Source organism: Puma concolor, chromosome B2, assembly GCF_028749965.1.
Source record: "Puma concolor isolate L17-30 chromosome B2, mPumCon1.1.hap2, whole genome shotgun sequence".
NCBI classification, from domain to species: Eukaryota; Metazoa; Chordata; class Mammalia; order Carnivora; family Felidae; genus Puma; species Puma concolor.
The window spans coordinates 95,604,627-95,623,152 of record NC_141671.1 but is presented as its reverse complement, the minus strand read 5'-3'; the positions used below and the strand labels follow the sequence as shown (position 1 = coordinate 95,623,152).

General features: G+C 38.0%; 1 long non-coding RNA gene across 8 annotated transcripts in view; it reads left to right on the top strand.

Moving 5' to 3' along the window:
• The window catches only part of LOC147581115 (uncharacterized), a 1,011,143-nt gene that overhangs the window by 195,869 nt on the left and 796,748 nt on the right, over positions 1-18,526 (top strand). The window contains exons 4-6 of one of the 8 annotated variants that reach the window (XR_015251437.1): positions 254-339; positions 3,587-3,740; positions 10,491-11,339. The exons of 6 other annotated variants lie outside the window; for them this stretch is intronic. This is a non-coding gene — a long non-coding RNA (uncharacterized LOC147581115). Of the gene's footprint in view, positions 1-253; positions 340-3,586; positions 6,991-10,490; positions 11,340-18,526 lie in introns of those variants that run through there. One more of the 8 variants, XR_015251436.1, reaches the window with a different exon arrangement.

The following is an 18,526-nucleotide window of genomic DNA, read 5'->3' as shown; positions in this document are numbered from 1 at the left end:
GGAGCTTACATTCTGTCAGGAGAGGACAATTATTAAGTATTGTGATAAGAATTTTGAGAGAGTAAGCTAGCCAGTATAGAATGAATATGTACCAGAGACTGCTACATATTTTGCTTGACTCCTGAATGGTGTGTTTAATTAAGGATGGCTGGTGGCCATGCTGCCCAGGAGAGAATAGAGATTAAAAGAAAGAATGCTTCTTTTTCCAGTGTTGACCTGTGTGCTAAGGGGATATTCATACTCTTTCCAGCAGAGCTAATGTTTTAGTCTCCCTCTTTGTTGCCACTCCCTGCTCAACCATGATGCATTTGAAGAAGGAGAAATGGGAGGAAAAGACAGGTGAGAACAAAACCAGACTTGGGAATTAAAAGTCTAGAGTAACCAAAGATGAATTTGATTTTGTTTCTCATTATTTTTTCTTTTATTATAAAATATGATTTAAATTTTAATCCAGATGTGTAGATTTTCTTGGATCTCTCATCTTTGGATGACCTTACCTTATTCATAATTTCTATTCTAAATGTCCTTACAAGTACTGTGAGCAAATTTCTTGAATTTATTCATAGTGTCTTTAACAAAAGTTACGGTAGCTTACCCCTTTAAGTTCACTCATTCATCAGACATGCCAAGTGGCAGGTGCTGTGCTAGACCCTCAGTGTACAAAAGTGACTAATACAAAGATGACTTTTGGCAATTCCTTTAAGCAGAGTTCACTGAGGAAAAACAAGTTAGAGCATAATGGGACAATGGACTTGATAGTACAGTGTTATTATAGAAGCAAGGAGTAGGAAATGCTTAACTTTTTTTTGTGACTGGTATTGACCCAGAATTACAAACATGTTTTGGTCTTCATAGGAAAGTAAATGAGAGAGGAGAGAACACTGGGTAGAGAGAATTTCAGCTCGGTCTGCATGCTGGTCAGTGCTCAATCCATCCCTCAATTTCCTCTTGTAGGCTCTGTATTACAGTGGGAGGGCTGGGTGTGCTGTTTCTTGTCTCCTGGGTATTCTGGTTCTGGCTGGCTTTGGCTAACGGGAGACACTTGGGGAATGAGATGGGGGAAGCTGAGGCAGAAATGAATATCTTTCCTTTTCTCCAACTCTGCTTCAGGCAGTGTCTCTGGCAGTAGCTGCATCTCTTTTCCGGCTTCTACCGGAAGTCTACCCCTTCTTCCCTAGTCTCAGTTTCAGGGTGAACTGCTTTATGGCTCCAGCCCTTGCTGGATGGCTTTCACTTCTGCATTCTGGTGATGCCACCTCTCTTTCTGTGTCTACAGCTGTAGGGGTAATAGTCTTAATGCAGTTGTTATTCTTTGGGTTGCCTCTTCATCCCGTTTGGCTTCTTAACTTTTATTACTGGGTAACTAATTGCCTATATTAAATTTCCTCTGTGGAAATGCCTAGAGTAGTGACTAATAGAGTAACAAATGCTATGTTCAAAGCACTCTGCTTTTCTGATGAGTACAGACAATATTCTAGGTCTGAAAGAATGAACCTTCTAAAGAGGCTCTGCCTTTGGTAGAACATTTTGAGCAGGTTTATTTCTGCATCTTTAGAACAGCCTTCCTGACTTTTCCTAGTGCATCTTCATCAATTCCTGCGGCTCTGTCCTCAAAATGTATTTAGACCATGTTGCTTTTGCTTACCTTTCCTAAAATATTACTTCATGATTGCATTCCCTGATGACACTGGCCCCATATTTATTTTAGCTGGCTGGAACTTTGATGATCTGCCCCCTCCCTTCCTGGTCTCTGACCATAATTGTCTTTCACCTTTGGTGTTCTCAGTGATTGTATTAATATTTGGCTGAAAGCCGTCCTGCCTCTCTATTGGTCACAAGTTTTGACACAGTAAAAACAAAATACTACTTTATGACCTCATGAGTCACTCCATGAAAACCTGCCTATATTGCAATCCATTTTGCAGCCATTCTAATGAACTATTATAAAGTTAGAGTGGAAGGAACCCAGAGCAAGCTTGAGTTGTTTTCCTGGAACTGATATAGGATAGGGACAGGAAAGGATAGAATCATAATACTTGCCCTCCCATCTCACTGAATTGTTTAGAAGGCCAAAACATAGATGAATAGTATAATAATACTCAATTCTTTAAGTACAGTATTAAATTCTTACAACAATTCTGTGAGGTAGTTGTAATTCCAGGTGAGAGAACTCCAGCTGAGAAGGGCCAAGTGACTTCTCCAAGGTCATATATGAAATAAATAGATGCGGAATATCTGGAATTTCCACCCTATTTGCCTTCAATACTCATTTTTTTTTCCTACTCTATCTGGATGCTTCTGGAATGTGAAAAGATTATTCATCAAAGTATTTTAGGGGAAAAGATGTGTTATGTACTACACAAATTCTGGAGCATAGCGGTAGACGTTATCATCCTTCTTTGAATTAAGGCTGTCACATACCAGAGAAAATAACCAACAGATTAATTGTTCTCTCTAAACAGCTGGCATACTTAACCATCTGAACTATTTCCTGAGTGAAAGCATTTTATTTTTTAATAATCTATGTCATATCATTGGCTTTGGCTGTGCAGTCTTTCTTCTTGGATCTTTAGCTATTGACCCTAGTGAGATCAGAAGTCCATTTGATCTCTTGAGCCTGCACACAGATCCACAGTGCTGTGAACAAAGAGCAAAGCATGCAATAAACTGTGTTAGGTGACAGTTCTCTGCAAATCAGGGTAATCTAGCTGTCGGCTCTTTGCTTTAAGGGTTCAATGAAATGCATTGGCTTAAGTTTTGCTTTTGTTGTATCACAAAAAGGACACTATGAACTTTCAAAGACATGCTAAAACAGTCATTCAAACCTTTTCCCATATTTTACTGCATTTTGAGTGTTCTGAAAACATGTTATGTTGCATTTTGACTATCATTATTCTTCCCGTTATGTTTATTGCTGTTCATTCAGATTATAGTTTCAAGCTGAAGAGCACCACACTGTTAGCATGTAGATGTTAAAAGAAGGGATATTTTTCTTCACTAGCTTTCTGACATTGTTGAAAATTCTCATGCTGTCTTTTTCTTGAATGTGCAGAGAAATGAATAAAGATAATTTAGCGAAAAATTATAAAAAGTATTGAGTTTATCGGTGGCAGTGCACTGTCAAAAAAACACCTGCCTATTTTAGGGCAATGAAGAGAAGCCTGTTTGTCAGCTTAGCTTGATGAGAGCACTCTGCTTCTTCATTTTGCAGGGAGGGAAACAGCTGTAGTTTCCGGGGCTCCATAATAAAACATTGATTTCATTCGGGCATTTATTAGCTACCAATGACAAAATTGCAAGTCTCTTGGCTACATATTTCTTTCTCTTTTGTCTTTTTTTTGTAATAAGATGAGAAGGGTGGAAACATAATTATTACCATTTTCCAGTCCTATTCATCTTTAGGAATTTCATCAAAGAATTTGCTATTAAATTTTTATGCAGTAGAGTTCTTCTGGAGCAGTGCAAAGTGGGCAGCGGAAGGGAGCTATGTGGAAATGGGGCATCAACCATTGATTTTCTAATTCCTTTGAATTGTCCTGGATGTTTCACTTAGACCTACCTTGTACATTTTGATTTATGTTCACAGGTAACCAAAGTAATCATTGAAGCTGGAGTGTTTGTTGGCCAATCCTAGCCAACTTGATGGCAAGTGTTCCTGGAACAGTAGATTTCCAGCTGCTGCACTGGAAATAGAGAAATGACAAAAGGCAGTGCTAATCTAGAGGAGAAAGAGGAAACTAGTAAGAAACTGCATTTCTGGAGTGGTTGCTCAGAGATTAACAAAGAAGGCCTCTACCAGGAGCAGATAGTAGTCTAGCACAGGGGTTATCAAACTATTTCTGTAAGGGCCAAATCATGTTTAAAAAGGGGTGGGGGATGCTTTGCGGGCCATAGGTCTCGGTTTCAACTATTCAACTTTACCATTGTAGCATGAAAGCAGCTGTAGACAACATATAAGTGAAATGGTTGTATCTTTGGCAAATTAATAGATTTCAGGTTTGTGTTGTTGTTTGTTAAACATTTCTATAAACTTAAGAGTATTTCTAAGGTTGTGGAGGTGGAGAGGACAGTGCCTGACTAATATAATTCCCCATTCCAAGTATTTTGACTGGAGATTTGGCAGAAATCATGCTATCTCCTACAGCGTGAGTGACTTGGGTCATTAGAACAATATGAAAGCTATAGACATTTATTTTTAGAGTACCCTGTTTATAGTACATTCATTAATATGCAGTTACTTCCAAAATGACTTTCCTACCTTTAGTCTCTGTCTTCTTGATGTCTCTTACTTTGTTCCCAGGTTTTGAGAATCATTCTTATTAGATCACTACCCTATTTTAACCTTTAATATATCCTCATTGCTTATAGAATGAAATACTTTCTTCAGTCTGTCATTCAGAGACTTCTGCAACTTGAATCCAACCTGTCTTCCCAGCTTTATCTTTAACTTTACCCTTTATAAGTTGTTGCCACCAAGTGATTTTTTGCTACACCCAAGTATATCCTGACCTTGGTATTTCTAGGTGGTTATCAGGCTGGTCCCTCTGTCCCTTCTGCTTGATCTATCTTTGAAAAGTCTACCTGTATCCTTAGTCTCCAAAGAAGGTAATGATAACACAGTGCCACCTGTAATTATAACTAATTACTAAAAAAATTAGGTAAGTTAGCTTTTCTTTGCAAATATATAAAATTTAGGCTTTTATTTAATAATAAAACTGGAGAGCTCAAAATTATAGCAATTTAGAGTGTCAAATTTGGCCCAATTGAGCTGAGAAGGTATAATAAAGATATCATACCAATTTGAGCAAATTGCTGTTTTTATCTGTTAATACTTTTCCAATGTGAAACCACCCCCGTGTGAAGACTAGTAGCTCTCCTCCATAAGTTATGCAGACTGGGGAATGATGCACTATTACTGGTGTTTTCAGTTTAAATAGTAATAATTATATCTAAGATACAGTTGTATCAGATAGCAATAACATAAAGAACTACTAACATGCAGGCCTGCCACCAAATAACACTTTATTTCAACAAAATAAATCTGGGTTAATGATGGAATCCTTTCTCCTCTCATTTCTAAATAGCCTAAACATGCAAATAAACTAATCCCAAAGAACAAAATGTTAGCACTGAACTTCAATGCCTCTCATAATTCATAAAATCCCTTCCTACTTAGCTAATGTAATTTTGATTTTTCAATCCATATATTACTAAAGTCACTACTAAAATTCATATTCTACACAAGCTATATTTCTGTGTGGGACATTCCTGCCCATTAAAATCAGCATGCAGTCCATGGGATAGCTAGCAAAAAGCAAGCTCTGTGTTGTATCTGTTTCCTCCTCTTTCCAGATGTTCCTGCAAAGAACAATATCTATTTCACAATTGTTTTATGTATGAAATGAGATCACTTATGCACAGGGATTAGAATAATAGATGGATATCATCTAGTATAGACTCAGATAATGTACCTAGAAATACTTCAACAGAATATAGTAGCTGTAATAAAACAATAAAACAGTTCCTATTTCCACATCAATTCAAAACCAATACAACAGCTTTCATAAAACTAAGTTAACTTTAGCGTTTTGAGACCTACGGCCTTAGCCTACACATTGTCATTCCTAGAATACCCTGGTACCTTGGGTCAAAGGAAACCTACTGCTTTGACTCCAAGGAACCTGGAAATGTTCCATCCCTCTGCAGCTAATAAGTACAGATGAAAGGCTGGGGAAGCTGTAACTCTCTAAATCTTGTAATTGAGTATTACCATCCTATTCATTTTGTTGGCAGGACTTGATTTAGAGGTGAGAAAATTTGTTTAAAATAACACTTTGTTCGTACAAACCAAAGAAGGTGTATTGTATAATCCTCTTTTCCAATATTCCACCCAGGGAGAGTCAAAGGCAGTAATTTGGAAGGAGACCATGAAACAGAGATGAGTAAACTGTTAAGCATAAGTTAATCAGCATCTGTCATTGGGAAGAACACTTGAGAGAGGGGAGGAAGAACCGAGAGAACTAAAACATGGTGAACTAGAAATGGGTGGGGACAGGTGACAGATGGTAGGATTCCCAGTCAAATTTAAATATGTTTATTCTACCTTACTACAGATGGGTCCTTTCTGATGCTCTGTGTACAGAATGCTGGAGTATCAGTGCCCCAGGCTATTGTTCCCATGACACAGTTCAACTGGTCTAACTCAGGTCTGTGTTTACTTCTGTAACTATAGTGAGGATGGAGGGTGAAGTGATATTAAGAAGATTGTCACAGATCCACTGTGTGTGAAGGTGGCAATTTTGGAGAAGAGGTTCATTTTGATATGAGTAAAGGCCTCAAAATATTTCTCCCAAATTCTTCATTTAGAATAGTGTCTAGCACATAGAAATGCTTGTTGAAATTAATTGATTTCTAATAATTTCCCTCATTTTGGAATGCATGCAACTTAATAGTATGAAACTAATAGTTTTTAAATTCTTCCTGTAGCTTTCAATTTAGCCTGTTAAGCATATATGACATGTAGAGTACTCTTCAAGGGTCTCTGGGTCTAATCAATAAAGCTATGGATGCTTCCTCCAATGAGTTGTATGAAACATTCACAAATAGTTGTGAACAATAGATAAGATGTTAAGAACCCTGGGAAATATGTTATAGGAGTTTATCAGAGGAAGAAAATCACATCTATTTGGTACCAGTAAGAAAGTCTTCATGAAAGTGGTACCATTTGAACTATACCATGTAAGACAGGTTGGGTCACAAAAATTGAAACCAAAAATTGGGAGACAGAAGACATTCTAGATGGAAGAAGTGCATGAAAATGATGTGGGTATGGAAGGCTCTGAAACATGAGTATGATTTAGAAAATGACACAGGTTTACTAGATCACTGATACGTAAGAAAATGTTAAAGCAAGATATTGGTATAAAGTTTGGTAACTAACTTGTCCAAAGCCTTGGATAGCATGTTTTGAAATCTAAACCTCTTAAATTTTGAATGTGTCTGCTTGCCTTTATTTTCACCTGAAAATAGGGAAAAGGTGATACCTCATGGAGGGAGGAATTGGAGAGAGAGAACCTGCTCCTACTAGGCTTTTTCAACCTCAGCTGGCTGCTAAGCCAGTAAACAAGGATAGAAGACCATTAACATCAGCAGTGCTTCACAGACAACACATGATATTGATTAATAGTAACTATTGATGTGAGATGGCAGGGTTCCCCTGAAATGTTATCTTCAAGAAACATGAAATAACTTATTTCTACCTAGGCTTCTTGGAAGGAGATTTTCTGTCATGTTCTGTTGGAATAGCACTTTTATACCAATTAAACAGAACATAGAAAAAGATTCCTCAAAGTGCTGTTTAAGAGAAATATAAAGGAAAAATTGGAACAAGCATTTGAATCTCAGAACATCAGCAGGTGAATTCTTTCCCAGAAGGAGTTGAAGGCTGCCTTCAACCTGTCACAGAAAACCTGCTGAGTTGACATGCCAGAGGGATGAGAGAGTCCATCACTCAGGTCTAGGAAGATAAACCCCGTTTGATGAAAAGGCCTCATAATATCACTCAGATTGTTCTTTGTTTTAATGTATAGTGAACCTCTGAAACTTCTTGAAGGAAGGAGATATAAAATAAAACACAAGGGGTCATATTAACAGAAAATAGAACAAGACTATTCTGAGAGCCAATTGTGATACTGTGTAGAAGTGTCATTTGACTTTCTCAAAAAGAGTTGACAAAATGGTCACTTCTGAATTGAAATTGGGAATGAGAAGCTAGTGGGGTTTTCTTTTGAAAATTGCCCAAAAGCATAAAAGAAAACCAGAAATAGAAATGTAATCTCTATCTCCTATAAAACAAGAGGTAGCTGAGACTCTGGGCTCTCAATTTGGAGGAAGGGTTGCTTGAAGTTGAGATGTCAAATGAGGTAGAGGAGAGCTCTGCCCTGCAGACCTCAGAGCCCTAAGTTGCATGCCTTGACTTACAAAACCACCATTTCTTATTGATAAGAGTCTAGAGAGACTAGTAATTCCTTCCCTTATACAGACCTCCTGAAAAAAATGTGGTCAGAAAAAAATATTGCTTTAAAATATGAGTGATTACCCAAAGAGCAGTTGATTGACACCATATCCAACCAATAATACAAAACAAAGAAGCAGTGGAATGTCAAACAAATAGAAAATCAAGCATGATCATAAGTTAGATAATTGTGCATTGTGATGAAATATTGTGACAGATTTTAAAAAGTAGTTCTGAAACAATTATCAATATAGAATAAGAGAATAATGAACAAATAGAGCTCAGGAAGACATGGTGAAACAATAGAAGATAAAATATGGAGATCTTAGGAAGAAATGAAAAACAATAACTTATCAAAGTGAAGTGAAAATTATAAGTACAGTAAAAGTCACTGCTAGAAAGATTGGTGGGCATGAGGAACAATATTGAAAGGAACAAGCACTGGAGAAAGAAGTTTGGACGTGGATTTTAGATAAACAGTAGACATAAAGCATAACACCTCTAAGAGGAGTGAAATAATGGAACAATTTCATGTTTCAACATGTAACTGACCATCTTTCAGAGATTAAAATTAAACACGAGTTGATCAGTAAAATATTTTTAAATTGCAAAGATAAATATATTTTAAAAAGTGATAGTGACTGGAGGATAGATGTATATTGCTTAGGTGTAATATATCATAGCAGTAGAAGTCCTGTTTAAAATTAATAAACTATCATGGCTCAGTCAGTGAAAGGCCCATTTCTTGATTTCAGCTCAGGTCATGATTTCATGTTTCATGAGTTTGAGCCCCGTTTTGGGCTCTGTGCGGAGCTTGCTTAGGATTTTCTGTCTCCTTCTCTCTCTGCTCCTACCCCTCTCCTACCTCTCTCAAATAGATAAAAATAAATTGATAGACCAGGAAGATAGTTGATGCTGATCATATAGAGCTGTGTTGTCCAATACAGTAGCCATAGAGTCATATGTGACAATTTAAAATTAAAATAAATGTAAATTTAAATTTGATTTTAAGCCACATTAACCACATTTCATGTGTTCAATAGCCACATGCAACTAGTGGGTATCATATTAGAGTAGAAATATAGGATATAGTCAAAGATTGACAAACTCATGCATGCTGTAACATGGATGGATTGTGAGGACATTATACCAAGTGAAATAAGGCAGTTCCAAAAGGACAAATACTGTATTATTCCACTTATGAGACAATTAGAGTTGACAAATTCATAGAGACAAAGTAGAGTGGTAGTTGCCAAGGGCAGGTGGGGGAGAAGGGAATGAGGAGTTATCATATCACGGGTATGACTTTCATTTTGCAAAATGAGAAGAGTTCTATAGATAGATGGTGGCGGTGGACATGAATGTACTTAATGGAATTGAACTCCACTTAAAAATGGGTAAGGGGCACCTGGTGGCTCAGTCAGTTAAGCGTCCAACTCTTGATTTCAGCTCAGGTTGTGATCTCACAGTTTGTGGGGCTGCGCTCTGCACTGATGGCATGGAGCCTGCTTGGGATTCTCTCTCCTCTCTCTTTCACCCTCCCCTTGCTTGTGCTCTCTCTCAAAATAAATATTAAAAAAAAGTAAAAATGGGTAAGATGGTCACTATGTGTAATTTAAAGTAAAAAGTAAAAGAACCCGTAAGAAAAGCTACAGAAAATTTAAAAAGTTTAATCTACAAATTGAAATTCCTTAGCATGTTTAGGAAAAATCACAGAGCATCAATAAACTAGAAATATCTTTGTAAAGTTAGCGGGTTTAAAATAATTTGAGGGGTATCCAGACAAAAAGAACACATTTCCTAATAAGGGAAATGTGTTAGGCTGACCTCAGACTTCTCATCTGGAATGTTTTCTGAATACAGATTAGCAATGTCTACAAAGTGCTAGAAAAAGAAAATCTGTGTGATCCAGGAATTTTTAATAAGCTAAATTGTCATTCAAATATAAAGTTAATCAATAAACTTCTAAGCTAAAAGAAGTTGGAGAATACTGTTCCAATTAGTCTTAAAATCCAGTTCCCTGTCTGCTACCTTAGTCGCCCAGTGGCTGAGGATCTGTCTTGTTCTCGTCTATGGATTTTCTTCTTGTTCCCCTATTAACTCTGTTTCTAGCCCCTAAGCCCTATTTTCTCCAAAACTGGATCCCTAAATATGTTTGCTGTCTTATGAGAAATCAACATGCCATCTTTCTGAGTTTCTTCATTTTTCAGTTCATTAATGACACGGGCTTTTATGTCGGGACTTAACTCTGTTTCAGTGACTCTTGACCCTTATTAACTCACATTTGGCTTCAATACCTAACCTCAGATTTCGATCCCTGTCAATGCCTAGAATAAGTATCCTTTATCCTTGCTTCTATCTTATTCTCCACTTCACCTACCAATCCCTGGCTCTCAAACGTTGACTCTTCCTAGAATGGGCTGGGCCACGTCTATTAATATGTTCCTTTCTAAAACTTGTTTTCTCTGGTTCCCAGCACAGGATCAGATAGCAGTATCATAAATGAGTTTGGATAAAGATGATCATGATTGCTGTGAAGGTCTGTCTCCATAAAGGTAGAGTTTACATAACTTTATAAGGAAAATGTCAGCACTATTACAATCAGGTCAATGCCTAAATAATAGAGACTGCTTTCCACAGATGAACAATGCTATCTTAAATCATTGCTTACAGGTCTCATCATCACTAAAAAAGAATTTATGTGAGTTTGTGAATATATGTATTTTAATGTTTAAATTTGGTTTAAACATTCAAAGGTTGTCAAGCCCACACACTTATCTATTGGGGGCCATAGCATTGATGGCATTGCTTTATTTGACCTGTAATTAGACTGTAAGTGATAGTATGACCCGGGACATAAAGTTGAGACTAAATGAAGAAATGTAGAGACATAACCTGAAGCAGTGAAGACAGATGTGGGTGAGGCAGCACTAGAATAAGTACTTATAGAAGATAAATGAAATATGTGAGTTAACTTATAAAGACCTATACGACAGGTTCCAGCATGACATTACTAAAGTAATTATAAATGAGGAAACAATATTTAGCATACTGATGTTTATGACTCTTGATTTTGGCTCAGGTCATGATCTCACTGTTGGATCGAGCCCCATGTTGAGCTCTGTGCTGACAGTGCAGAACTTGCTTGGGATTCTCACTGTAGCTCGCTCTCTGCCCCTCCCCCACTAACACTCACTCTTTAAAGAGAAAAAAGTATGGTTCTAAATAGAAATTTAATTCTAATAGCAAGGTTTCCATATTGTACACTTACCCACATCTCTACCTAGTCTCTGTTCTGATGGCTAGAGTTTTATAATGTTCCCTATTTGCCTGAATCTCTAACTCAGTAATAGAGATTACATATAATCTATACGTATAATCTCTATATAATCTATAATTTATGTATATAATCTCTATAATATTAATAGTTCATTGTTTTCTGTTTGTTTTTAGCAATTGATCACTACTTTTTAACTTGACGGAGTTTTTGATAACTGCTAAGTTATGTAGCTAAACTTTAGATTCAGCAACCTAGAATCAGATGAATACATTAGACCTGATAAGCAATGCAAAATCCAAAAGCATTTTCTGTACTGGGCATGCTCTGTCAATGTTATATGTACTGATGCAGGTTTTACTGAAACTCTGGGCTTTCCTGGCATTCCCTAGGCACAGTTCCTTAGGCTGGGACCTTGCAGTGTCCTCTGTGTAGGCTTTAATGATACCTGAGGCTGGCAGAGCCGATTGCTGTCTGTTCTGTCTTAGTTTGGGTTCCCCTGAAAGCAAAGCCTGAGACAATGACTTGGTTATATATAATTCACTTAGGTGACCACAGGTAGCAGGAATGAGGGAATGGGAAGAACATGACAGGGAATACATTAGTGATGTCACTGCTGTAGGCAAGGTGGGTTCTAATTTACAAAAACCTCTGCAAAACAAAGGATCCCTGTAAGAAATATCTATGTGAAAAATGGGAGTCTGAGTGTTTACCTGCCATCCCCATTGGATGAAATACTCCCATTCTCCGCAGAATCTTCTACCTTTCCAGACTGCCCTTGGTCACATTGGAATGGTTTTCTGCCCACTATTTTGGTTGAGGCATCCTCTCCAGCCTATTCACAGGGGAGCCCATTCAATAGATCAGTGACCATATTTGAAGTGCCAAAACCTCTAATTGCACCTTCTACTAGTTTTTGTATTCACCCTAACCAGTCTGTTCTTACTTATGTTCAGGGCCATTCAATGAGGAGGGAGATAATAGGATTTCTTACATCTTTGTTTCCTTGCATGTCTCCTTTCAAGACCTCCAAGACAACAAAAGATGGCCAATTCCATGATACTTATGAGTATACCATTGCCCTATACTGTTCAAATGCTGGAATTACTGTCCAACTAAAAGCTTCTAACACCACTGTGATCAGAGTCTTAGTTCTGAGATGCTTCCACCCACTAGCATTTGATAGACTTTCCCATTTGTCAGGTGATGATCTAGGTCCAGAACCCCACCCCAAGGATCTGTTCACCATGGGCATTCTGAGAACCAACTGCCTTAGTTTAAGTTCCCTGGGAAGTACAGCCTAAAACAAGGTCTTGTGTGAAGTAGTTACTCTGGGAGAAGTCACTCCAGGAAACAGAAGGGAATGAGTGGGAGAAAATGAGATAGGAACTATTAATATGCTGTGTTATTGAGGACTCTGCAGTAGGCAAAAAGGTTCAATTCTGCTGGTACCTTGAGACCATTCAATGAGTTGAACAACTGGTTGCTGCAAGTTATATTGAAACCCTGTGTAATAATAATGAGAGATAATAAGAGACTAAAGATTATTAATAAGCAGGCTAAGTGTAAGAACCAGGGACCTTCCAAAGTAGCCTATAAAGACTGCTTTATTACCTATAGGAGTTCCAGAGCTCAGCGACCCTTGAATGCTGAGAGGAGACTGGTTTCACAGAATGCCAGGGATGTGGTGGGAAAAAATCTGGGAACCCGAAAGATAAGAGACATTTACATGGATGTTTCTGAGGATGTTTATTCTATAGCATCTTCAAGATTCTTTGGTGAGCAAAGGTGCCCCCCCCTCCCCCCCACTTCCCGCTAAGGGCTAGCACTTCTGCTGACCTGATAGGTGCTACTGATACTGGTCATGCCTTCCCCTTAAGAAAAGCCCAGCCCAGTATACTTCCCCCCAACCTTTTCTCCTTTGCTACGGTCAGACTGGCATAGCAGGCTGGGTGGCTCTCCCGATCTTACTTGGCTTCTGCTCTGTCTTTTCACCTAATGTAGTCTTTGTGCATTTAATCCTGTCTTGGCATCTGCTTGTTGGAGGACCTGGACTGCTACATAGAAAGATTAAGAAAAGTGAGGCTATTGAGAGAGAACAAAATCTCATTAAGAAAAACTAGACAAAATTGTTTGACTTGACATCATCTAGGAGCCAGCAAAAGGAAAAGAGAGTTTAAAACAGAGAGGAATATTCTAAAGAGAGATGACAAAATAATCATGAGCCAAAAAACAGAGTTAGAAAGATGTTCAACAAGTAAATGGGATATCAATGAAGAGAAACAATAAAAAAAAAAAAAATGAAACAGAAGTCTACAGAAGCTGGCCTCCTAAAACAAAGTCCTGTTCCGTAGAACAGGGAGATAGTGATTCAGTAGAAGAGGACATGGGTCTGAGTGAGTGATTGTTCCTCTACAGAAGTGGAACTGTGTATCTGCATCAGTTGGGTCCTTTGTGTGATTTGCTAGTGCCATACTGATTTATCTCCAATCTGGAGGGATAAAGATTTGAGCTACATATGATTATAAAACATCTTAAGTGAATACTATTATTTACATCACACACATGGATAACTGGTTTGTTATGATGAAATCTATTAATCAAGCAGTTTTTTTCTGAGATATTTCAGAATGGTGAAAGGCTGCCTGCATCTACAGCAGGCATGCATTGTTCTGTCTCTAAGAAGTTCACTTACATATCCATAGAATTTCATTCATTATGGTAATAGAATAATATAAGAAATGTACTGGTTGCAGGTTCACAGTGGCAGAAGTATCCTGAATGCTATTAAAATCTCAAATACGTGATGTATGTATCTATGGTATTGTTTGTTGATGTGAGAAATGAACTTTTTTATAGTTATAACAGGAGTTGAGCTTTAGAGGAAATAAGTCTTGGGGCGCCTGGGTGGTTCAGTCGGGTAAGCGTCTGGCTTCGGCTCAGGTCGTGATCTCACTGCTCGTGAGTTTGAGCCCGCATTGGGTTCCCTACTGACAGCTTGGAGCCTGGAGCCTGCTTTAGATTATCTCTCCATTTCTCTGCCCCTCCCCTGCTCATGCTCGCTCTCTCTCTCTCTCTCTCTCTCTCTGTCTCTCTCTCAAATATAAAAAAATAAACGTAAAAAATTAAAAAAAAGAAGTCTTTAAGCCATGCACTTGAAATTTTCTGTAGCTTTTGTATACCTTTAAAAGATTGAAGAATAAACTAATAGTTTTGGTGTTGATGGCTTATTAGGCATTAATTAAAGAAACAAGATTTCAAATAAAATGGTCTCTGGCAGTAAATAGTGGGCTATTTTATATGCTGTTATTTTATATAACGTATTAGAAAAGTCTTTCATCACATATTATTCTCTATCAATACTAATAAAAGATATCTGCCCGTCCAGGGTCCATCTTTAAGGTAAAGGTATAGCTAGTCCTGATTTTTAAATTTGGACTTGGTTTAATTTGCATTAAGAATAGTATTGAAAAGGGGCGCCTGGGTGGCGCAGTCGGTTGGGCGTCCGACTTCAGCCAGGTCACGATCTAGCGGTCCGGGAGTTCGAGCCCCGCGTCGGGCTCTGGGCTGATGGCTCAGAGCCTGGAGCCTGTTTCCGATTCTGTGTCTCCCTCTCTCTCTGCCCCTCCCCCGTTCATGCTCTGTCTCTCTCTGTCCCAAAAAAAATAAATAAAAACGTTGAAAAAAAAATTTTTAAAAAGAATAGTATTGAAAATAAAAGGATATTTCATTTTAAAGTAACCTTTTCTTGCTTTTAAATAAAAGACAAGTCCTGATAATGAACTTTTTTTAGTTGATCTCAAGTTGGATCAAACAAAAACAATTGTATCAGTGACAATGATAACATAAGTTACTTGGACTGCTCTTTTACCTGTTAGTCACAAAAGACTGTTAAGGCATTTTCCCCCCTTTGGTATGTTTATTTGTGGCAGAAGAGTGCAGGTAGTATTCACATATAGAACATCTCACAACTCTATTGCAGAGTAGACTCTTACAGGGCACAAATCATATAGCATTGAGACCATCTGGAAGTGCATTCCAAAGATCATCTCGTCTCATTATATCTGCTTTCTCCTTCCTCCCAGTTTGAGGCTAAGCCTAAATGTTTATTACGCTCAACGGGAAATTTTTCTTCCAAGTAACAGATTTCCATGATTCTAACTCTTTGGGGAGAATTCTCCTTACCAAGTGGTGTTTGTTTGGAGGTGGAAGGAAAAGGTGGGGGATGCCTAGTCCTAGAAAAAAATTGTTTGAATTGCTAAAAAAAGATGAAATACTTCATTTGTTCTTCAGAGGAAATAAAATCATTCTGAAATAAATTATAAAGAGAGGGTACAGTAATACTTTATTCTGTATACTAAATTTGAGTGTAGGTGCAATTAAATCCAAACTGTTGGAAGAGTAATAAAAATTCCTATTCACCTACAATAGCAATGCTTTCATGTCTGGCCCCATCATTCTTGTGGCAGCAAAGGAAGTGAGGAGAATTACATATTGCTTTGTGACACCATATAAAGTAGTGGCAATTTTTGAATGCAAATAATTCAGGTCTTTTCTTCCCCCATGTGTGGCTTAGCATATATGCAAGTGAAACACTAAACATGTCAAAAGAAGTTTATGAGAAAAAACAATGTCAATTGTTCTCCTTTCAGGAGTGGGGAAGAGTGTGCCTGAAAATATTGGGACCACTCATCCATTTACATTATAATCTATAGAATCTTCCAAAAGGTCATTTAGTGCCTTCAAATAAACAACTATGAGAATGACAGCTGAAGATCATACTTGAGACAAAGATGTAGAAGTGTTCTTAATAATAAAACTGAGAATTCAAGTTCTGAAAAGTTCGTGTGTTTGTACTGAATAAGAGGCACATAGGAACCTTTGCATTAGGCATTAGGATTCACCCCCCATCCTGCACCAGCCAAAATGTGGGAAGGTATTTGGGAGGTAATATATGAGGACATAGAAGCCTGTAGTAAAATGTGTCCTATCTAGAATGATGTGGAGAGAAACTATCAAAATGGAGTGAAACACACCATCATCCCAGACCTGAGGTGGGGCAGGGGGGGAAGTTACACCCCAAAAAATCTCTCTGGATACAATGCGGGTTTATTCAATATCCATGGCTTTGCCCATGAAAAATTAAACCCATGAGATTACCCTGTCCATCAGACTTTTCATAGTATGAAGCATCTGAGTGCTTCTCTGTGTGTGATGGATTGTACATGCCATGGAGCTCAGGCTCACTGCCACGTCCTTTCTGAAAACACTGTTACATGACTTTGGCAACTGATTTCCATCACATGGTCTCTGAATAGGCCCACCCTCAAAGGACAGCGACTTGCCCTGAGAAGGAGCTGCTGGCTCTGAAAGTAAACATCACAGAGGAGTTTCAGAAATATTTTTGAGCAATTGCGCTATCATTAGAAAAAGTCTATTTTCACCCAGGGTGGTTATTTTGAAGGGGCCAACACTCATTAAAGGGACTAGTGTCTGATCTATTTGCTGAGAGAAAGCCCTCCAAAATCCTATTCAAATGCACTCATAAAAATGAAATAAATATATAAATCACCCAGGCTTAAGTATGGCTTGAGTGAAGTGAATCTGCCTTTATTTAACTTCTGCATTTGTAACTTTTATGAAGTGTATCTCATGTTGCTTGTTACTTTTTCATCTGAATTCCCTGGTCAGGCTCCAGTCATCACTTGAGGGACAAATGTAGCAGTCATATAATGGTTTTTTAAAGACTGTTATTATGTTGTCTTTGAACCGCAGCCACATATGTCTTTCCTGTGATTATTTCTTTTTCTGTATAATTTGGAAATGCTTCAGAGATGAGGGTTTTTTTTTTGTTTTTTGTTTTTTTTTTGTTTTTTTTTTTTTCTTAAGAGCATAGTGTTTTCTCAGCTCTCATTCTGTCTGAACTCTGTACAATGTCAAGGGCTTATCCTAAATTTCTTTTTCCCTCATTCTTCACATCAGCAAGCTCTGCTGCATCTACCTCCCAAACATCTCTCCCAAATCCACTGCTCCCTGCCTGCATCTCCACCACCTTTGTCCAAACCACTACCATCTTTTAACTGGTCTGGGTTTATGCAATAGTCTTCTTAGTTCTCTTCCTGCTTCCACCCTTCCTCTTAAACCCTTCTCCACACAAACTACCTGCTGTATTATGCTCTTAACATCTTGTAGATTGGGGCATGTTACTCTCCTGCATAATCCTCCCATGTCTTCTCATTGCACTCAGAAATTTGCAACTTGGGGCCTTGCTCTCTGCTTCTCCCCCCAACCTCCTTTCAAACCATTTTCCACTAAGTTGCTCACAATGACTTTAGAAACACCCCTTTTCTGTCTCTGGATTTGGCCTGCTTTGCTCTGGCTGGGATACTCTTCCCACTGAATCTCCCATGGCTGGCTACTTCTTGGCCTTCCAATACTAGTTCAGATATCCTAGCTTCAGAGAGCTCATTCCAGATTGTCATTAATCTAAATCTCTCATTATTCTAAATTAGCCACCTAGTTACTCTCCATTATATCACCAGACTTGAATTCTCCATAATACTTACTACTGATTTTTTTTTTCTTCACATATATATTTTCCTACTACACACACATCTCTCCCCACCAAAATTGAAGGTCTCTGGAACAGTCTATTCGTCTGTCTGATCTTGGGAATGAAAATTAATATTTCTGAGTATTCTTTCCAATCCATAGAACAGGCTACTAATAGTGCCTACTTCCAACATTAAATGAGGTAATGATTGTAAAATGTTTCAAATTGTGCCTGGGTGTAGCAAGAAGAAAGTTATGCTGCCTATGTATCTTTTATTAAGACTTTATTTTTTTAGAGCAATTATAAGTTCACAGCAAAATCAAGGGGAAGATATAAAGATTTCCTGTATATTCCCTGTCCCCACACATGCAAGCCTCCCCCATTATCAACATCCTTCATCAGAATGGTACATTTGATGTCAGTGAACCTGCAGTGATACATCATAATCACCCAAAGTTGATAGTTTGCTACAGTTCACTCTTGGTGTACATCCTATGGGCTTGACAAATGTTTAATGATGTATCCATCATTATAGCATCACACCAAGTATTTTCTCTGTCCTGTAAATTTTCTGTGCTCCACCTATTCATGTCCCCCACTCCCCTTCACCAACCCTGGCAACCACTGATCTTTTTATTATCTGTATAGTTATGCCTTTTCCAGAATATCATAGTTCTGAATA